Source organism: Callorhinus ursinus, unplaced genomic scaffold (genome assembly GCF_003265705.2).
Source record: "Callorhinus ursinus isolate GAN/ISIS: 27379988/994484 unplaced genomic scaffold, GSC_fseal_2.0 scaffold157, whole genome shotgun sequence".
Lineage (NCBI taxonomy): Eukaryota > Metazoa > Chordata > Mammalia > Carnivora > Otariidae > Callorhinus > Callorhinus ursinus.
In genome coordinates this window covers 123,888-131,142 of record NW_027397219.1, presented here as the reverse complement: position 1 = coordinate 131,142, position 7,255 = coordinate 123,888, and the positions used below count along the sequence as shown (strand labels likewise).

Below are 7,255 nucleotides of genomic sequence, written 5' to 3'. Positions count from 1 at the left end.
GAGGGGAAAAAACCTGGAAGGAGAGAACTAACTTTGTGTCCCCTTGCCCCAGGAATGAGGCCACCTCCCACCCAAACCCTTACACACAAACATTTTTGCTGAGCCTCTTCAAACAGCCAGTTTCCTGATGTCCGAATTGTTCTGAAAGCAAATTTTGAGGGGCCCTGTGGCACAACATAACCACAGTCCTAGGAACTCGGCATGAGTCCCCAATTTAAAGCAGAGGATATTGCTCTGAGACACTGGCTCGGAATGCTCCCTTGGGTTAATCTATTTTCGGATAAAAAGAAAAGTGTAGGGGCACCTGGTGGACTCAGTGGGTTAAGCATCCGACTCTTGGTTGCAGCTGAGGTCACGATCTCATGGGTTGTGGGACGGAGCCCCATGTCTGGCTGTGTGCTCAGCGGGGAGTCTACTTGAAGATTCTCTCATTCTGCCCCTCCCCCAAGTCATGAACACTCTCTATCTCTCTCTCTCAAATAAATAGACCTGCTTTTTGCCGCATCGCCGGTGCCTGCACCGCCCGCTCCTCCTCGCCTGTCCTTTCCCGGCCGAAGCCCGGGGAACCAGAGCGAGACGCGGGGACCATGTTTCGACGCAAGCTGACGGCCCTCGACTACCACAACCCAGCTGGCTTCAACTGCAAAGATGAAACAGAATTTAGAATCTTTATTGTTTGGCTTGAAGACCAGAAAATCAGACACTACAAGATTGAAGACAGAGGTAATTTAAGAAACATCCACAGCAGCGACAGGCCCAAGTTCTTTGAAAAGTATCTCAAAGATGTTAACTGTCCTTTCAAGATTCAAGACCGACAAGAAGCAATTGACTGGCTTCTTGGTTTAGCTGTTAGACTTGAATATGGAGATAATTCTGAAAAATACAAGGACTTGGTACCGGATAATACAAAAAATGCTGACAATGCAGCTAAAAATGCAAAGCCATTGATCAACTTGGATGTATATAATCCTGATTTTAAGGCTGGTGTAATGACTTTGGCTAACCTTCTTCGGATTCAGCGTCATGATGATTACCTAGTAATGCTTAAGGCAATTCGCATTTTGGTCCAGGAGCGCCTGACCCAGGATGCAGTTGCTAAAGCAAATCAAATGAAAGAAGGCCTGCCTGTTGCTTCAGACAAACATATTATTGGTTTTGACACAGGAGATGCAGTTCTTAATGAAGCTGCTCAAATTCTGCGATTGCTGCATATAGAAGAGTTCAGAGAGCTACAGACAAAAATTAATGAAGCCATAGTAGCTGTTCAGGCAATTATTGCTGATCCAAAGACAGGCCACAGACTGGGGAAAGTTGGAAGATGAACATTTTAGAATTTCAGCTTCTCATCTACTTAGTACAATTGGGAACCATGTATGCTCTGGCATGTGTTTGGAAATCAGGTGTCACATTTTCAAGGGAAGAATCCTAGAAAATTGACTATGTTCTCAAGATTTACCATCATTGCTTTTTCTTCAATAAAGTTCAGGAAAGTGATAAACAAACAAACAAACAAACAAACCTTCCAAAAAGAATAAAAGGGTCAAAATGTTTACACAGAAGGTTAAAGTTCATGATGAGAGATGAGAATGGCCTAATGTAGTGAATGGAGTTGCACCATCTCCTGGCAAGGAGATGGAGTTTTCCTTCTGTTTCTATTTTTTGAAATATCTTCAGGAGAATAGGTATTATGTCCTCTTTGAATGTTTGGTAGAATTCCCCAGGGAATCCATCAGGCCCTGGACTCTTATTTTTTGGGAGGTTTTTGATCACTGCTTCAATCTCGTTACTGGTTATTGGCCTATTCGGGGTGTCAATTTCTTCCTGTTTCAGTGTTGGCAGCTTCTAGGTTTCCAGGAAGGCCTCCCTTTCATCCAGATTGCTCATTTTATTGGCATATAGTTGTTGATAATAATTTCTAGTAATTGTTTCTATTTCCTTGGTGTTAGTTGTGATCTCTCCCCTTTCATTCAAAATTTTATTAATTTGGGTCCCTTCTCTTTTCTTTTGGATAAGTCTGGCCAGGGGTTTATCGATCTTATTAATTCTTTCAAAGAACCAACTTCTACTTCTGTTGATGTGATCTACCATGTTTCTGATTTCAAATTCATTGATCTCTGCTCTAATCTTAATTATGTCTCTTCTAATGTGCGGCATAGGCATCGTTTGTTGCTTTATCTCTAGTTCTTTAAGGTGTAGAGTTAGTTGGTGAATTCGGGATTTTTCTATTTTTTTGAGTGAGGCTTGAATGGCTATGTATTTCCCCCCTAGGACAGCCTTTGCAGTATCCTATAGCTTTTGGACCAGTGTGTTTTCATTCTCATTGATTTCCAAGAATTGTTTAAGTTCTTCTTTGATTTCCTGGTGGACCCAAACATTCTTGAGCAGAGTGGTCTTTAGCTTCCAAGTGTTTGAATTTCTGCCAAATTTTTTCTTGGGATGGATTTCCAGTTTTAAAACACTGGGGTCAGAGAAAATGCAGGGAACAACCACAATCTTTTGCTATCAGTTGAAACCCAGTAGGTGATCTATTCTGGAGAAAGTTCTATGTGCACTCAAGAATAATGAGTATTCTGTTGTTTTTGGGTGGAATGTTCTGTAAATATCTATGAGGTCCACCTGTTTCAGGGTTTCATTCAAAGCTCTTGTTTCCTTGTTGACTTTCTGCTTAGATGATTGCATTGCTGAAAGGGGAGTATTGAGGTCTCCTACAATTCATGTATTGTTATCAATATGACTCTTTATTTGGTTAAACGTTGGCTGCTCTCAAGTTGGGGGCATAGAGATTTACAACTGTTAGATCTCCTTGTTTTATAGACCCTTTAAGAATGATGTAGTGTCTTTCTGGGTCTCTAATTCCAGACTTTAAAATCTAATTTGTCTGATACATAAATTGCTACCCCAGCTTTCCTTGGAGGTCCACTGGCATGAAAGATGGATCTCCATCCCTTCACTTTCAGTCTGGATGTATCTTTAGGTTCAAAATGAGCCTCTTGTAGACAACATATGGATGGGTCCTATCTTTTTATCCAATCTGCAAGCCTGTGCCGTTTTATGGGGGCATTTAGGCCATTCATGTTGAGAGTGATTATTGAAAGATATGAATTAATTGTCATCATGATGCCTGTGAAGATGTTGTTTTCATACATTGTCCCTGTAAATTTCTGTTGTATATCACTCTTGGGGTCTTTCGCCTTTTAGAGAACCCCCCTTAATATTTCTTGCAGGGCCGGCTTAGCAGTCACATATCCTTTCAGTTTCTGCCAGTCGTGGAAGCTCTGCATCTCTCCATCAATTCTAAATGACAGCCTTGACAGATAAAGTATTCTTGGCTGCATGGTATTCTCGTTGAGTACCCTGAATATATCTTGCCAGGCCTTTCTGACTTGCCAGGTCTCTGTGGATAGGTCTGACATTATTTGGATGTTCCTCCCTCTGTACGTAAGGAATCTCTTCCCCCTAACTGCCCTTAATATGGTTTCCTCGGTTCTAAGATTTGCGAGTTTTACTCTTACATGCCAGGATGTTGGCCTGTTTTCCTTGATCTTGGGAGGGGTCCTCTCTGCCTCTAGGATGCACATGTTTGTTTCATTCCCCAGATTAAGGAAGTTCTCAGCTACGATTTCCTCAAATACATCTTCTAGTCCTCTCTATCTCCTCACACCTTCCGGGATTCCAATTATTCTGACATTGGAATGCTTCATGGTGTCCCTTATTTCTCTGATTCTATTTTCATGGATTCTGAATTGTTTTTCCCCGGCCTCCTCTTTTCCCTCTTTATCTATTACATTGTCACTCTTTATCTATTACATTGTCTTCCAGGTCACTTATTCATTCTTCTGTCTCACTAACCCTAGCTGTTAGATTATCTAGATTGGACTGGATCTCATTGATAGTATTTTTATGTTCTGCCAATTCAGCTTTCATTTCTGCCCTTAGAGATTCTATGTTGCCAGTAGTTGATTTCTCTATTTTAGCCATTGTCTTCACAATTGCTAGCCTGAATTCCATCTCCAACATCTTGGTTATCTCTGCATCCATTTGTAAATCTGCAGTATAAGTCATGATCTCTGAGTCTTTTCTATTTTGGGGGCTCCTCCTCCTAGTCATTCTGTTGATGGCTGTTTGAAGGAATGTATAGAGTCCTAATTATTGACCAGCACCCAGGCAAGATGCACCTGTTTCCTAGGGATCTCAGGGTTGCTGGCCTCTTGTTTTCCCAGCCTGTGTTCTATGGGATTGGGCTGCCATGCGTTAATCAGGCAACCCTGTTTGGGCGGAGTTTCCCCGGCCCCCTGTGGTGGGGAATGGGCTCAGCGGGAATCAGTTTTGGGGTCTTTGGTTCTCTAGCGCCTTTCCCTGGTGGCGTTCCGTGTCTCTTCCTTGAGTCAGAGCAGAAGAGACCATTACCAACCCTCTGCCTCAGAGCAGAGAGACCGCAGACCATTCTTCAGTGAGCTCCCCAGGTCACACTGTCTCTGTTTCTGTCCATGCTGCTATAAACTGCAGCGTCCTGGGTTGTGTGCCCCTCCGCAGTGCCACCCATCCAACCTCCATGTCAGAGCATGTCTCTGCCCTTTGTGCTTGTAAAACCGCCAGCCACTCCCAGTTCACACATGAGACCCCAGTGCTCCGGGTTTCCACCCCAGGGGCTACCCTAAAGTCCTTTCCCTGCTACTATAGTGCTGCGAGTCTGTGCCCCATCCGCAGGGCACGAGGCTGTCACTCACCGGCGGTGTAAGATCCCCACAGACAGGCTCCCTCCCGCTACTGTTTATCCTTTGCTATCTGCCCGTGGAATCAGGGCTCCCACTTCGTACCTCAAAACCAACTGCCTGTGTAATTCTGTTTGTAGAGATCCAGATCTTCTTACAACTCAGGCTGGTTTCATGGGTGCTCAGAGTGGTGTGGTATATTAAAATTAAGGGGGGGTTCTATAAAAGGAGAAAAACCCCCAAGAGTCACATACAACAGAAATTTACAGGGACAATCTATAAAAACAATGTGTTCACAGGCTGGTGTCCAACCTCATGAGATTTGGACTGAGTTTTCATGAGTTGGTGTCCATCCTCACAAAATTTGGACTGAGATCTCATGAGATTTCAACAGATTGGTGAGATTTGAATGAGATCTCACCAGGTTTTTCTCCAAATCTCATGAGATTTTGACAGTTTTCACGAGATTTCGACTGAGCTCTCATGAGATTTGGAGTGAAAACTCACGAGATTCGACAGAGCTCTCAGGAGATTTGGAGTCAAACCTCATGAGACTTGGACTGAGATCTCACGAGATTTGACTGATTGGCGAGATTTGGATAAGATCTCAAGCGATTTCCTTCCAACTTTCACGAGACTTGGACTGAGCTGTCATGAGAACTGGACTGAGATCTCACGAGATTTGGAGTCACCTCTCACGAGATTTGGACCGAGATCTCAAGAGATCTGAACTGTTTGGCAAGATTTGGAAGAGATATCATGAGATTTGGACTGAGATCTCATGAGATTTGGAGGGAGAACTCAAGAGATTTGGACTGAGATCTCATGAGATTTGAACTGATTGGAGAGATGTGGATGAGACTGTGTGAGATTTGGACTAGACATCACGAGATTTGGCATGAAGACTCACGAGATTTCAACTGAGATCTCCTGAGATATGGCATCAATCTCACGAGACTTGGACTGGTCTCTCACGAGATTTGAACTGATTGGTGAGATTTGGATGAGATCTCATGAGATTTGGACAGAGATCTCATGACACTTGGAGTGAAGACTCAAGAGATTTCAACTGAGATCTCATTTGATTTGGAGTCAAATTTCACAAGACTTGGACTGAGATCTCATGAGATTTGAACTGATTGGCACGATTTGGATGAGATCTCACGAAATTGGCTTACAATTTTCACGAGATTCGGACTGAGATCTCGTGAGATTTGGACTGAGATCTCACGAGATGTGAACTGATTGGCAAGAATTGGGTGAGATCTTAGGAGATTTGGACTGAGATCTCATGAGATATGGAGTCATATATCACAAGACTTGGCCTGCGATCACATGAGATTTAAACTGGTGAGATTTGGATGAAATCTGATGAGATTTGCTTACAACTCTCACAAGATTTGGACTGAGTTGTCACGAGATTTGGACTAAGATCTCACGAGCATTGGACTGGTGGTGAAGTTTGGATGAGATCTCAAAAGATTTGGACTGAGCTCTCATGAGATTTGGAGTGAAAACTCATGAGATTTCGACTGAGCTCTATGAGATTTGGAGTCAAATCTCATGAGACTTGGACTGGTCTCTCAGGAGATTTGAACTGATTGGGGAGACGTGGATGAGATCTCCTGAGATTTCAACTGAGATCTCATGAGATTTGGGGTGAAGACTCACAAGATTTTGACTGAGATCTTATCAGATTTTGAGTCAAATCTCACCAGACTTGGACTGAGATCTCACGAGATTTGAACTGATTGGTGAGACTTGGATGAGATCTCACGAGATTTGCTTACCACACTCATGAGATTTGGACTGAGATCTCATGAGATTTTAGTGAAAACTCACGAGATTTGGACTGAGATCTCACGAGATTTGGAGTCACGTCTGAGGAGATTTGGACTTAGATCTCAGGAGATTTGTAGTGAAGACTCACGAGATTTCGGCTGAGATCTCATGAGATTTGGTGTCACATATCACGAGACTTTGATATCTCACGAGATTTGAACTGACTGGGGAGATGTGGATGAGGTCTCGTGAGATTTGCTTATAACTCTTACGAGATTTGGACTGAGTTGTCACGAGATTTGGACTGAGATCTCATGAGATTTGGAGTGAAAACTCACGAGTTGGATGGAGATCTCATGAGATTTGGATTCATGTCTCACGGGATTTGGACTGAGATCTCATGAGATTTGAATAGATTGGCAGGATATGGAAGAGATCACAAGGTTTTTCTACAAATCTCATGGTTTTGGACTGAGTTTTCACGAGATTTCGACTGAGCTCTCATGAGATTTGGAGTGAAAACTCACGAGATTCGACAGAGCTCTCATGAGATTTGGAGTCAAATCTTATGAGTCTTGGACTGGTCTCTCATGAGATTTGAACTGATTTTCGAGATTTGGATGAAAACTCATGAGATTTCGACTGAGATCTCAAGATTTGAAGTGAAGACTCGAGATTTCGACTGAGATCTCACGAGATGTGAACTGATTGATGAGATTTGGATGAGATCTCACGAGATTTGGACTGAGGTTTCATGAGAT

At 42.9% G+C, this 7,255-nt stretch overlaps 1 pseudogene; it reads left to right on the top strand.

Moving 5' to 3' along the window:
• Nucleotides 1-572: 572 nt before the first annotated feature.
• Nucleotides 573-1,360, top strand: LOC112810808 (RNA transcription, translation and transport factor protein pseudogene; annotated as a pseudogene).
• Nucleotides 1,361-7,255: the final 5,895 nt, after the last annotated feature.